This window comes from Hyla sarda, chromosome 2 (assembly GCF_029499605.1).
Source record: "Hyla sarda isolate aHylSar1 chromosome 2, aHylSar1.hap1, whole genome shotgun sequence".
Classification (NCBI taxonomy): domain Eukaryota; kingdom Metazoa; phylum Chordata; class Amphibia; order Anura; family Hylidae; genus Hyla; species Hyla sarda.
Genome location: NC_079190.1, coordinates 169,324,832 through 169,338,097, shown reverse-complemented (window position 1 = coordinate 169,338,097; position 13,266 = coordinate 169,324,832).

Here is a 13,266-nt window from a genome sequence, read left to right as displayed (position 1 = left end):
TGTGTGCTGCACCCCGGTCAGACCCGCTGACTGGGAAAGCTGCTCTAGTATCCCCGGCGGGGAAGCGATCCGCGTGGCGGGACGTGCCCGCCCGCGGGTCGCATCTCGAGCCTCTCACCTGCCCCGTCCTCATTCTGTTCCGTCCCGGCGCACGTGGCCCCGCTCTCTAGGGTGCGCGCGCGCCGGCTCTCTGAAATTTAAAGGGCCAGTGCACTACTAATCGGTGCCTGGCCCAATCAAGTGTAATCACTTCCATTCCTATAAAAACCCTTTTCCCCTTCCTGTCCTTGCCGGATCTTGTTGCCTTTGTGCCAGTGAAAGCGTTTTGTGAGCCCATTGCCTGTGTATCCAGGCCCTTGCTGTTGCCCCTGACTACGAACTGTTGCTACCTGCCCTGACCTTCTGCTACATATGACCTTGCCTTGCCTTGTCCTTGTGTCCCGCGCCAGTCTCAGCCGCCAGATAGGTTGAGTCGCTATCGGGTGGAACGACCTGGGGATTACCTGCCGCAGCAAATCCATCCCACTTTGCGGCGGGCTCTGGTGAAAACCAGTAATCCCTTAGATTCCGTTCCCCTGGTATGGCCCACGCCATCGCCTCTCTGGCACAGAGGATACACTACCCGTGTCCTACTCGCATACCAGTCCGGACCCTGACAGTGATCCAGCGCAGAACAATAGAAATTACCTAAATTACCTTCAGAATAGATAGATAGATATGTGATAGATAGATAGATATGAGGTAGATAAATATGAGATAGATAGATAGATAGATTTGAGATAGATAGATATGAGATCGATAGATATGAGATAGAGAGATAGATAGACAGATAGATAGATATGAGATAGATAGATAATTGTTTTTTTACAACTATTCTCATGCTCTTTTTCATTGTTCTATGACATCCACCTGCATGTCAAAATGATTTTCTTAATGTGTTTTGAGCTTGTGAAAAGGTTTGTGTTTGCACATTGTGGATGTATTATGATGGCCATAAACCTTAAATAACTATTGGGGTGAACACTGGTATAGCTGACATCTTTTCTCCCCTCATACACAAGAATGCTTGTTCACATGTCCTGAATGGGGAAAAATGCTAAATACTACCAAAATCCCTTGGTAGAGATTTGTCTCCAAAGAACATAAGTAGTGGGCAGTTAATATCCAACATGCCTGATCCTTCTCTCCTCCAAGTTCATCCGATAGAGAAGAGTGAAGAGCCCCCATACACATTAGACAGTAAGTCCTGCATACATCAATGGGCTTGTATGCCTTTTTTATAATTTGTTTGGGTCCTTTAGAAAGATCTGAGCTTTCACTTCACAGCATAGCCTATATTTTTTATTTTTAAGTTCAACAAAAAAGAAGTATGGTTCAATTGTCACCTTTGTGACTCTGAGCATGCATGGTTCTATAGGTATCAGGAGATTGTCTGCATTCAGAAATCTATGGCAAACGTACCATTTCAGAGAGAAAAGCATCAAGCATGTAGTAATCCAATGATTGACACATTATTTTAATATACATAATTTTGGGAAAATAGATAAATCAGTCAATGGTGTAATTCATTATACTGATTGGGAGATATGTTCCTTGTGGATGTGCAATATAGTTTGCACTTTCAAAAAGCTTTTTTCACCGACAATGTTATCATATTATTTGAATTCCACAGTCTACATGAAGACTAAACTATATGCTACATTAAGTAGAAGATAAAACTACTCTAGACAAAGAACAGAACAAAAAAATTGTCGCACACCAAAGTATCATGGAAAATTATTCAAAGTTTATTGAAACATATACCGTATATACTCGAGTATAAGCTGACCCGAATATAAGCAGAGTCCCCTAATTTCACCCCAAAAAAACAGGAAAAGTTATTGACTCGACTATAAGCCTAGCGTGGGAAATACATCATCCCCCCCATGTCATCATCCCCCCTGTCACCATCCAGACCCCTGTCATTAACACCCCCATCATCATCACCCTGTCATCATCCCCCCTTCATCATCACCGCCTGTCATCATCACCCTGTCATCATCACCCTGTCATCATCCCCCCCTTCATCATCACCCTGTCATCATCCCCCCCTTCATCATCACCCTATCATCATCCCCCCCCCTTCATCATCACCCTGTCATCATCCCCCCTTCATCATCACCCTGTCATCATCCCCCCTTCATCATCACCGCCTGTCATCATTCCCCCGTCATCATCCAGACCACTGTCATCATTCCCCTCCCCCTTCATCATCACCGCCTGTCAATCCCTTCATCAGTGGTCTTCAACCTGTGGACCTCCAGATGTTGCAAAACTACAACTCCCAGCATGCCCAGACAGCCATCGGCTGTCCGGGCAAGCTGGGAGTTGTAGTTTTGAAACACCTGGAGGTCCACAGGTTGAAGACCACTGCGGCCTTCGTCATCATCCAGACCCCCCCTTTAGTTTTCTACTCACCTCCCCTTGGTGGGAAGGAAGGGTGAGCTTGTCCGGGCCATCTATGCTGCAGGGACCGTCCGGTGGGGAGGGTTAGTCTTTCCGGGCTGTCCAACTTCACCGGGAGGCCCTCTTCTGCGCTCCGGGACGGCCTCGGACTAGTGACGTTGCCTTGACAGCGACACACAGGGACGTTCATGCGCAGGGACGGACGTCCCTGTGCGTCGACGTCAAGGCAACGTCACTAATCCAGGGCCGGCCCGGAGCGCAGAAGAGGGCCTCCCGGTGAAGATGGACAGGCCGGAACGACTAACCCTCCCCACCGGACGGTCCCTGCAGCATAGATGGCCCGGACCAGCTCACCCTTCCTTCCCACCGAGGCGAGGTGAGTAGAAAACTAATGGGGGGGTCTGGATGATGACGAAGGCTGCAGTGGTCTTCAACCTGCGGACCTCCAGGTGTTTCAAAACTATAACTCCCAGCATGCCCGGACAGCCGATGGCTGTCCGGGCATGCTGGGAGTTGTAGTTTTGCAACATCTGGACGTCCGCAGGTTGAAGACCACTGATGAAGGGATTGACAGGCGGAGAGTTCACTCGAGTATAAGCCGAGGGGGCGTTTTCAGCACGAAAAATCGTGCTGAAAAACTCGGCTTATACTCGAGTATATACGGTAAAAATAGAAAATAGAGGTAAACACATTTAAAACACTTACACTAAAGTACACTTCAAACACAGGGAGGCAAGACAGTCTCCTGCAAGGAGCACATGCAAAATGTAAAAAATGTAACTATAGCAGCAATGAAGGCTGACCCAAAATAAATTTGTGGCACAACTATCCTCAAGGATGGATGAGACACAGTATCCGTAACCCCTGTCCCACAAATACTGCACCGAATAAATTCATATCAAATGCATGAGACCATGGATACCACAACAGCAGGCTAAAATAAACCTAAACTGTGTGTCTAGTAAGATTGCTCAAGGCAACTACCTCAGGGGCGACACTCCTAAGGAAATTGCTTTGAGCAACGGAACTATTTTTCTTCGTCTTTCTTTGTCTAGAATAGTTTGATTGTCTGTACAGAGGAAAAAAAGTTTGCACCCCATTAGTTTATTGCTTACATGGCTAGAGCCCTTCATTTATCATTGTACATTAAATAGAAGAACAATATATGTTGGCCAAAAATATTAATTCTGGCACAAAGCAATAGCTTGTAAGCAGGATCTGGCATGTTCAATATAGCATTATCATTTGCTTGAATGGTAAGGGTTGAAAGTGAGCACAGAAGGCTGTAACTATATATTCTGTGTCATATAATTGATTGTTATGAGGGAGAATGATAGATCTGTATTTAATGGTATTAATGTCATGTGTCTAAAATAAATATATCTCCCAGTTCCCGAATAATGTATTTAGGAAAAATAAAAATACAACCTACTGCTGGGTGACACCCATGATCAGCGAGAGGAAATTGTATCTCCAGGAAATAATTAAACAGTATAGGAAGTCATGCATTTGCTACCGACAATGCCAGTTATTAGATAGGAGTTAAGCAAATTGACAATTGCAACTGACAATCATATAGGTAATTAAAGGGCTTTTCATTTAAACCTACATTGGATGTTAACTCAGCCATGATAGCGGTTTATTTTAGTACGCCAGCTTTACATGGTGTCATTTTAACTGGAAGAAATCTGTTGATTAGAAAGGGAACATATAAGCTTTGTAACAATTAGCTGGAAATGGGTTCATTCTCAGCCATATTAAGGCGTGCTGAAAGCTATCTATTGGGATAGGAGAGATTGTAATTAAGACTAGGAACAATAAGGTTCTGTAATGTTTGTAGAATTACACTCACTATAGTGGTAGAACTACATAAGGCAAGCATTAGGCATCATCCACACAGCCATATTATAGCTTCACTTCTATTGAGCCATTTCAGTACAGTACAGTGACCCCCTGACCTACGATGGCCCCGACACGATCATTTCAACATACGATGGTCTCTCAGACGCGATCGCCTGTTGAAGGCAGCATCAACATATGATGCTTTGTATGTCGGGGCCATCGCATAAACGGCTATCCGGCAGAGCAGACTGCTTCAGTTGCCACCGGATAGCCGTTTACGGTGCCCCGTGTGGTCCGCTGACGTTCACTTACCTGTCTTCGGGGCTCCGGCGCGTCCTCTTCAAGATCCCCTGCATTGTCGGCGCTCTCCATCTTCGTCATCACATCGCTGCGCACGCCGTCCCGTCATCCAATAGGAGCGGTGTGCGTAGCGACGTGAAGGCGGCGACGGAGAGAGAAGATGACGGGGAAGCAGAGGTCTTGCCAGAGCGTCCGGGTCACCACGGGGACGTGGCGACAGCAATGGAGGGCGACATCCAGGGCAGCGGTGACGAGCAGTGACAGTCCGGAGAGGCGGGGACAGGCGAGTACAACTTCCTCTACCAGTGGTCTTCAACCTGCAGACCTCCAGATGTTGCAAAACTACAACTCCCAGCATGCCCAGACAGCCGTTGGCTGTCCGGGCATGCTGGGTGTTGTAGTTTTGCAACATCTGGAGGTCTGCAGGTTGTAGACCACTGTCCTATACTTTACATTGCACGGATCCCTCAACATACGATGGTTTCAACAAACGATGGTCCATTTGGAACGGATTACCATCCTATGTTGAGGGACCACTGTACTTACTGTTCATCCCACCTCCATAAGAACTGCATAAGCAATGCTTTTAGGAGGGAATAGTTCTTTGCTCTATATTCCTTGGAGGCCAATTCAACACCTTGAATTATTTGTCTTTTTGCTCCCAACTCAGCTGAAAGTACATGCTAAGGGAGGTGGTATGTTGTTAAATTAACATCCCTATATATGCCAGGAACACCGGTTTTCTAGCAGGACATAGCCAATAGCATTACACTGCCTCCTCTGGCTTGCCTTCTTTCCATACCGCACCTTTTCCAGATAAGGAACACATCTGTCTGTCCACACAAATTCAATGAAATGTGATTTATCAGACTAGGCCACTTCCTTTCACTGCTTTATGGTTCAGTTCTGATGCTCACATGCCCATTGACGGTGTTTTCAATAGAGCCCAAGGGTTAGCATGGGCACTCAGACACCCAGCAACTTGTGTTACAGAACATATTCTGTGGGAGTGGACCAGATGGACTAACTTTCCCTATCCACATGCATCAAGCAGCTATGGGAACCCATGTTGTGTATATACAGTACATTGGGAAAGTCTTCAGACCCTGTCACTTATTCACATTTCGGCCATGTGCTTAAATCAACAAAATGTAAGTTCTCCCACATCATCTGCACTTCGTACCCATAGTGAAAGCAGAGTTCTGGAATGTTTTGCAAATGTATTTAAAATGAATAACTTTACATGGACATAGATATTCAGACCCTTTACTCAAAACTCAGGCAGCTATTAGAGTCTTCTTGGGAATGATGCCACTAGGTCTGCACCCGTAGATTTGGGGATTTCCTACCATTCTTCTTTATAGGTCTTTTCAATCTCTGTCAAGCTAGATGGAGACCATTTGTGGACTGTCACTTTTAGGTTTCTCCAGAGATTTTAAATTGAGTTCAAGTCAGGGCTCTGGCTGGAACACTCAAGGATTCACTGAGATGTCCCTAAGCCTTTCTATTGTTGTCTTGGTTATATGCTAAGGGTCATTGTCTTGTTGTAAGGTAAATCTTCGGCTCAGTCTGAAGTCCAGGGCACTCTAGATCAGGATCTTATTTTGTTCCACTCAGCTTTCCCTTAAAGGGGTACTCCGCCCCTAGACATCTTATCCCCTATCCAAAGGATAGGGGATAAGATGTCAGATCGCCGCGGTGCCGCTGCTGGGGAGCCCCGGGATCCCCGCTGCGGCACCACGCTATCATTACAGGACAGAGCGAGTTCGCTCTGTGCGTAATGACGGGCGATACAGGAGACGGAGCCGCGTGACATCATGGCTCCGCCCCTTATGACATCATGGCCCGTCCCCTTAATGCAAGTCTATGGCAGGGGGCGTGATGACCACCGCGCCCCCTCCCATAGACTTGTATTGAAAGGGGCGGGCCGTGACGTCACGAGGGGCGGAGCCGTGACGTAACGATGCTCCGGCCCCTGTATTGCGCGTCATTACGTGCAGAGCGAACTCGCTCTGTGCTGTAATGATAGCGCAGTGCTGCAGCGGGGATCCCAGGGCTCCCCAGCAGCGGCACCGCGGCGATCTGACATCTTATCCCCTATCCTTTGGATAGGGGATAAGATGTCTAGGGGCGGAGCACCCCTTTAAGCCTGATCAATGTCCCTGTCCTTGCCACTGAAAAACACCCCCACAGCATCATGCTGCCACCACCATGCTTCACAGTAGGGATGGTATTGGGCAGGTAATGAGCAGTGCCTGGCTTCCTCCAGACATGACCCCTAGAATTTAGGCCATAAAGCTCATTTTTGGTTTCATGAGACCAGAGAAGCTTGTTTCACACAGTCTGGTGCTTTTTTGAGGATATTCTTTGTTCTGGCCACTCACAATGGAGAAAAATAGAGATAGGAAGTAGGCAAAAGCCTGGTACCATGTTAATGTACAGGCATACATTAATGCAGAAAAAGTTTAGCCAGAACTTAAGATGGCCATACATGGCCAATAACTTTTGCTCAAATGTACATTTGGCCAACACGTATATCTCCCAACCTTTCCATACACGTGAACACTCAGCATGGCTGCACATTTATGTTTCCCTTACGGGGAGGAGAGGTAAGCTACAGTCAGACAGCTCTGGTGCTGGATTATTCCTTCCAGAACAATAGGTTTTGTGCAGTAAAAATTTAACAAATCCAACTCAGAGGAACCCCTTATACCTTAAAGGGATACTCCACTGCTCAGCGTTTGGAACAAACTGTTCCGAACGCTGGAGCCGGCGCCGGGAGCTTGTGACGTCATAGCCTGCTGCCTCATGACATCACGCCCCGCCACCTCAATGCAAGTCTATAGACTAGCATTGAGGGGTGGGGCGTGATGTCATGAGGTGGTGGGGCTATGACATTATGAGCTCTTGGCGCCGGCTCCAGCTTTCGGTTTGTTCCAAATGCTGAGCAGCGTAGTACCCCTTTAAACAGTCATCTGAACCTGCCAGACTAAGTAAGTATAGGAAGACACTATTATTGCTCACAGCTCACGCTTAAGGCATAGTTCTGAACAGACTCCAATCGTACTGGTATAAAATATACAGCTTGTACATGGCTCCTCATAGTTCCTAAGGCTTTATATACACAGCATTATTATGGATCAATGTTGTTCGGATCTGTACTATGGCACAAATGCCTCTGCTGTCATGAGGAAGCACAATGAGTTTTTAATCTGATTCAAATTATATGATGTCAATAAATGGTATATAACAAAGGTATTCTCAGCTAGGAGCACAAAGGCACTGTATAGTGGCACAATGTATTCTAGACTTGCTACTCTTTGGGCTCTATGCATGTGGCCCTAAGCAGCAGCAGACCAAATGAGACCAAGACTTTATTAGCAGTGATTTGTGTCTTGCGGCACATACCGTATTTTTTGCCGTATAAGATGCACTTTTTCTTCCCCAAAACTGGGGGGGAAGTTGGTGCGTCTTATACGGCGAATACACACCTATCGCGGCGGTCCCTGTGGCCATCAACGGCCGGGACCCGCAGCTAATACAGGACATCACCGATCACGGTGATGCCCTGTATTAACCCTTCAGACGCGGCGATCAATGCTGACTGCCGCGTATGAAGGGAAAGTGACACTAACCCGGCTGCTCAGTCGGGCTGTTCGGAACCGCCGCGGTGAAATCGCGGCGTCCCAAACAGCTTACAGGCCACCGGGAAGGACCTTTTCTGCCTCCTCGGTGTCTGCTCCGTGTCGGGATCCCCTGCATGGCCGGCGCTCTCCTTCGCTGTCATCACGTCGTTGTGCACGCCGTCCCGTCAGATACGAGCGGCGAGCGTAGCGAAGTGATGATGGCGACGGAGAGCGTGGATCCCGAGAAGAAGACCTCCGGAGCGTCGGGGACACCACGGGGACGCGGCGACAGCGATGTAGCAACATCCAGGGCAGCGGTGACGGGTCCGGAGTGGCGGGGACACGTGAGTATTACCTCCTATACCAGTGGCCTTCAACCTGCGGACCTCCAGATGTTGCAAAACTACAACTCCCAGCATGCCCGGACAGCCAACGGCTGTCCGGGCATGCTGAAAGTTGTAGTTTTGCAACATCTGGAGGTCCGCAGGTTGAAGATCACTGTTGGGTTCAGAATATTTTTTTTTTCTAGATTTTGCATCTTTAAAATTGGGTGCGTCTTATATGCCGGTGCGTCCTATAGGGCGAAAAATACGGTATACTAACCCACAAAGGCACTTTGTTAGTACATAAACCCAGTTTATTTTCACTAGTTTTCTTTTAACTGCAAATACAAGAGTATAGAGCATAATACTTCCTAAAAGGAAATGCAACACCTTCATTGTACTAATCATTTGCTTGACTGGCATTACAAAGCTCATACAGACAGGCATGACTAAGAATTATCAAAGTTTACTGCTTCTGCTATCTTTCTCTTTGATGCATAATAGCAGTTTATCAGGTAAAGCTGGCATGAACAATGTTATTTTTTAATTTTAATATCACTGTACATTAAATTATATATTCAGAAAAAAAAAAAAAAAAAAAACGTTACCTGCCAAGATGTGGTAGCGGTTAAAAGTCTTTAAATGGAAATGAAATTTCAATACAAAAGAAACCAAGACAACCAAGATTATAACTGATGCAATTAAAATGTGATTAAATATTTCAAAATGAATAGCCAAACTGCAGGATAATTCACGCTTCTAAATAATGACAAAAAAATAAGAGGAATGAATTGAACATGTAAGCTACAATCATCATTTTAATCTAAATGTGCTTTTCAGTGCAAGAAAAGCACTGTCAATTTCTTTGCCACTTCTGGTTTATTCCTTGAAAAAACTAAAAATCTTACACCTGAGAAGCAAAAAAAAAATGCTATTAATTTTGAGTTATTTTTCCTTGATACAGCATTATATGGGATTCAGAAGTAGCAATAACATTGGAGCCCTGGTGGACCCAAAAGTTGCTCTGCCAAACCCCCTGAATCATACAGTGGGGCAAAAAAGTATTTAGTCAGCCCCCATTGGGCAAGTTCTCCCACTTAAAAAGATGAGAGAGGCCTGTAATGTTCATCATAGGAATACTTCAACTATGAGAGACATAATGAGGGAAAAAATCCATAAAATCACATTGTCTGATTTTTAAAGAATTTATTTGCAAATTATGGTGTAAAATAAGTATTTGGTCAATAACAAAAGTTCATCTCAATACTTTGTTATATACTCTATGTGGCAATGACAGAGGTCAAACGTTTTCTCTAAGTCTTCACAAGGTTTTCACACACTGTTGCTGGTATTTTGGCCCATTCCTCCATGCAGATCTCTAGAGCAGTGATTTTTGGGGCTGTCGCCTGGCAACATGGACTTTCAACTCCCTCCAGAGGTTTTCTATGGGCTATAGATCTGAAGACTAGCTAAGCCACTCCAGGACATTGAAATGCTTCTTACAAAGCCACTCCTTCATTTTCCAGGTGGTGTGTTTGGGATCATTGTCATGCTGACAGACCCAGCCACGTTTCATCTCCAATGCCCTTGCTAAAGGAAGAGGTTTTCACTCAAAATCTCACGATACATGGCCCCATTCATTCTTTCCTTTACACAGATCAGTCGTCCTGGTCCCTTAGCAGAAAAACAGCCCCAAACCATGATGTTTCCACCCCACCCCACCCCCATGCTTCACAGTAGGTATGGTGTTCTTTTGATGCAACTCCGCATTCTTTATCCTCTAAAAGGTATACTTTGATTTCATCTGACCATATGACATTCTAGCAAACTTCAGATGGGCCCGGACATATACTGGCTTAAGCAGGGGGACACATCTGGCACTGCATGATTTGAGTCACTGGCGGCATAGTGTTACTGAAGGTAGCCTTTGTTACTTTGGTCCCAGCTCTCTGCAGATAATTCCCTAGGTACCCCCATGTGGTTCTGGGATTTTTGCTCACGGTTTTTGTGATCATTTTTACACCACAGGGTGAGATCTTGCTTGGAGTCCCAGATCTAGGGAGATTATCAGTGTTCTTGTATGTCTTCCATTTTCTAATAATTGCTCCCATAGTTGATTTCTTCACACCAAGCTGCTTGCCTATTGCAGATTCAGTGGTCCCAACCTGGTGCAGGTCTACAATTGTGTTTCTGGTGTCCTTTGACAGCTCTTTAGTCTTGGCCATAGTGGAGTTTGGAGTGTGACTGTTTGAGGCTGTGGACAGGTGTCTTTTATACTGATAACAAGTTTAAACAAGTGCCATTATTACAGATAATGAGTGGAGGACAGAGGAGACTCTTAAAGAAGAAGTTACAGGTCTGTGAGAGCCAGAAATCTTGCTTGTTTGTAGGTGACCAAATACTTATGTTACATTATGCGCTCTGGCTGCACACGCTGGCCGTGAGCGCATGGTCCTGTTACCTGCTGCTGTTGGCGGAGCTGGGATTCGCATTGTGTCCGTCACTCACCGGGTGCTTCTCCTGCCCCTACCTCTGCTTCTCTGCTCTGGTGCGTGTGTCCTCATCCCCCAGGGTGCGCACGCGCCAGAGCTTTAAGATTTAAAGGGCCAGTGCGCCCATTAGTGTAGTACATCTGTGGCTCATTGATAAATTCCTCCTCCTCCCACATTTCCCTGCCAGATCTTTTTTGCCTTGTGCCAAAGAGAAAGCATTCCTGAGAGTTGCCTTGACGTGTATCTGATCCTTTGCTCTGTGACCTGACCTTGCTCCTCTGCCGCCAGCCTATTGACCTCCTGCAATGACCTGACTATGCTACTGTGCCGCCTGCCCTGACCTTCTGCTATTCTGACTACGAGCTGCCTTATCCCTGCTGTGCCTCGCATCTCCTCAGCCGCCTGTGTAGTCGAGCAGTGCCAGGGGTAACGACCTGGGTGCCACCTGCTGAAGCAAGTTCATCCCACTTCGAGGCGGGCTATGGTCAAAACCAGTGGCACCTTAGACTCCGCTCCCTGGTACGGTCTGAGTCATCTGCCACACAGGTCCAGCGGATCCACATCCAGTGGTGTTCCTGTCTTCTGAAATTTGAGTGTTACAACTTATTTTCCACCATAATTTGCAAATAAATACTTTAAAAATAAGACAATGTGATTTTATGGATTTTTTTTTTCTCATTCTGTCTCTCATAGTTGAGGTATACCTATGATAAAAATGCCAGGCCTCTCTCATCTTTTTAAGTGGGAGACCTTGCACAATTGGTGGCTGACCAAATACTTTTTTGCCCCCCTGTAAATGGTAAACAGAAGGTGGGTGGCCCTGTATAAGATTTCCACAGGAATGTAGGAATTTGAAGTTACACCTCTGATCATAATAAAATATTTAGTCTTAAATGGTTACCGTCATAATTAAAAATGTTGACATGCTGCCCACACATCCTAAAAGTTTTGAGGCATCAGGTTTCACTCACGAAACCCTATTTGCTATTAATAATACAGGTGGTTTGGCAGAGTAACTTTTGGGTCTTCTCAAAAACCAGGGCTCCAGTGCTACTGCTACTTTGGAACCCTTCTCTTGAGACCCCTGGAGGCTGGTGCTCACTATCCTGGCTGATAACTACCCGATGCAACATCTGACAAGCATGGGCAACATTTCAAAAGTTTTTACTAATGACAGTAACCATTTAAAGTGTTATGATCAGTAAAAAAAAATGACATATCACAGAAACATGTGAAAAGTTTTGATCTTCCGGAGTTTGGGAGTTCAGAACCCACTGATTGTTAGAACGAGACTGAAGAATCTCTTGGCTGAGTGCTTCTCTCCGTGTCCCACTGCAGACGATTGGCTTCATAGACTTACTGTCACGATGCCGGCTGGCAGGAGGTGGATCCTCTGTGCCAGAGAGGGATTGGCGTGGACCGTGCTAGTGGACCGGTTCTAAGTCACTACTGGTTTTCACCAGAGCCCGCCGCAAAGTGGGATGGTCTTGCTGCGGCGGTAGTGACCAGGTCGTATCCACTAGCAACGGCTCAACCTCTCTGACTGCTGAAGATAGGCGCGGTACAAGGGAGTAGGCAGAAGCAAGGTCGGACGTAGCAGAAGGTCGGGGCAGGCAGCAAGGATCGTAGTCAGGGGCAACGGCAGGAGGTCTGGAACACAGGCTAGGAACACACAAGGAAACGCTTTCACTGGCACAATGGCAACAAGATCCGGCGAGGGAGTGCAGGGGAAGTGAGGTATACATAGGGAGTGCACAGGTGAACACACTGATTAGAACCACTTGCGCCAATCAGCGGCGCAGTGGCCCTTTAAATCGCAGAGACCCGGCGCGCGCGCGCCCTAGGGAGCGGGGCCGCGCGCGCCGGGACAGGACCGACGGAGAGCGAGTCAGGTACGGGAGCCGGGGTGCGCATCGCGAGCGGGGGCCACCCGCATCGCGAATCGCATCCCGGCTGGAGGCGGTATCGCAGCGCACCGGGTCAGTGGGTCTGACCGGAGCGCTGCAGTAGCGAGAGTGTAGCGAGCGCTCCGGGGAGGAGCGGGGACCCGGAGCGCTCGGCGTAACAGTACCCCCCCCCCTTGGGTCTCCCCCTCTTCTTAGAGCCTGAGAACCTGAGGAGCAGACTTTTGTCTAGGATATTGTCCTCAGGTTCCCAGGATCTCTCTTCAGGACCACAACCCTCCCAATCGACCAAAAAAAAAGTTTTCCCTCTGACCTTCTTGGAGGCCAGTATCTC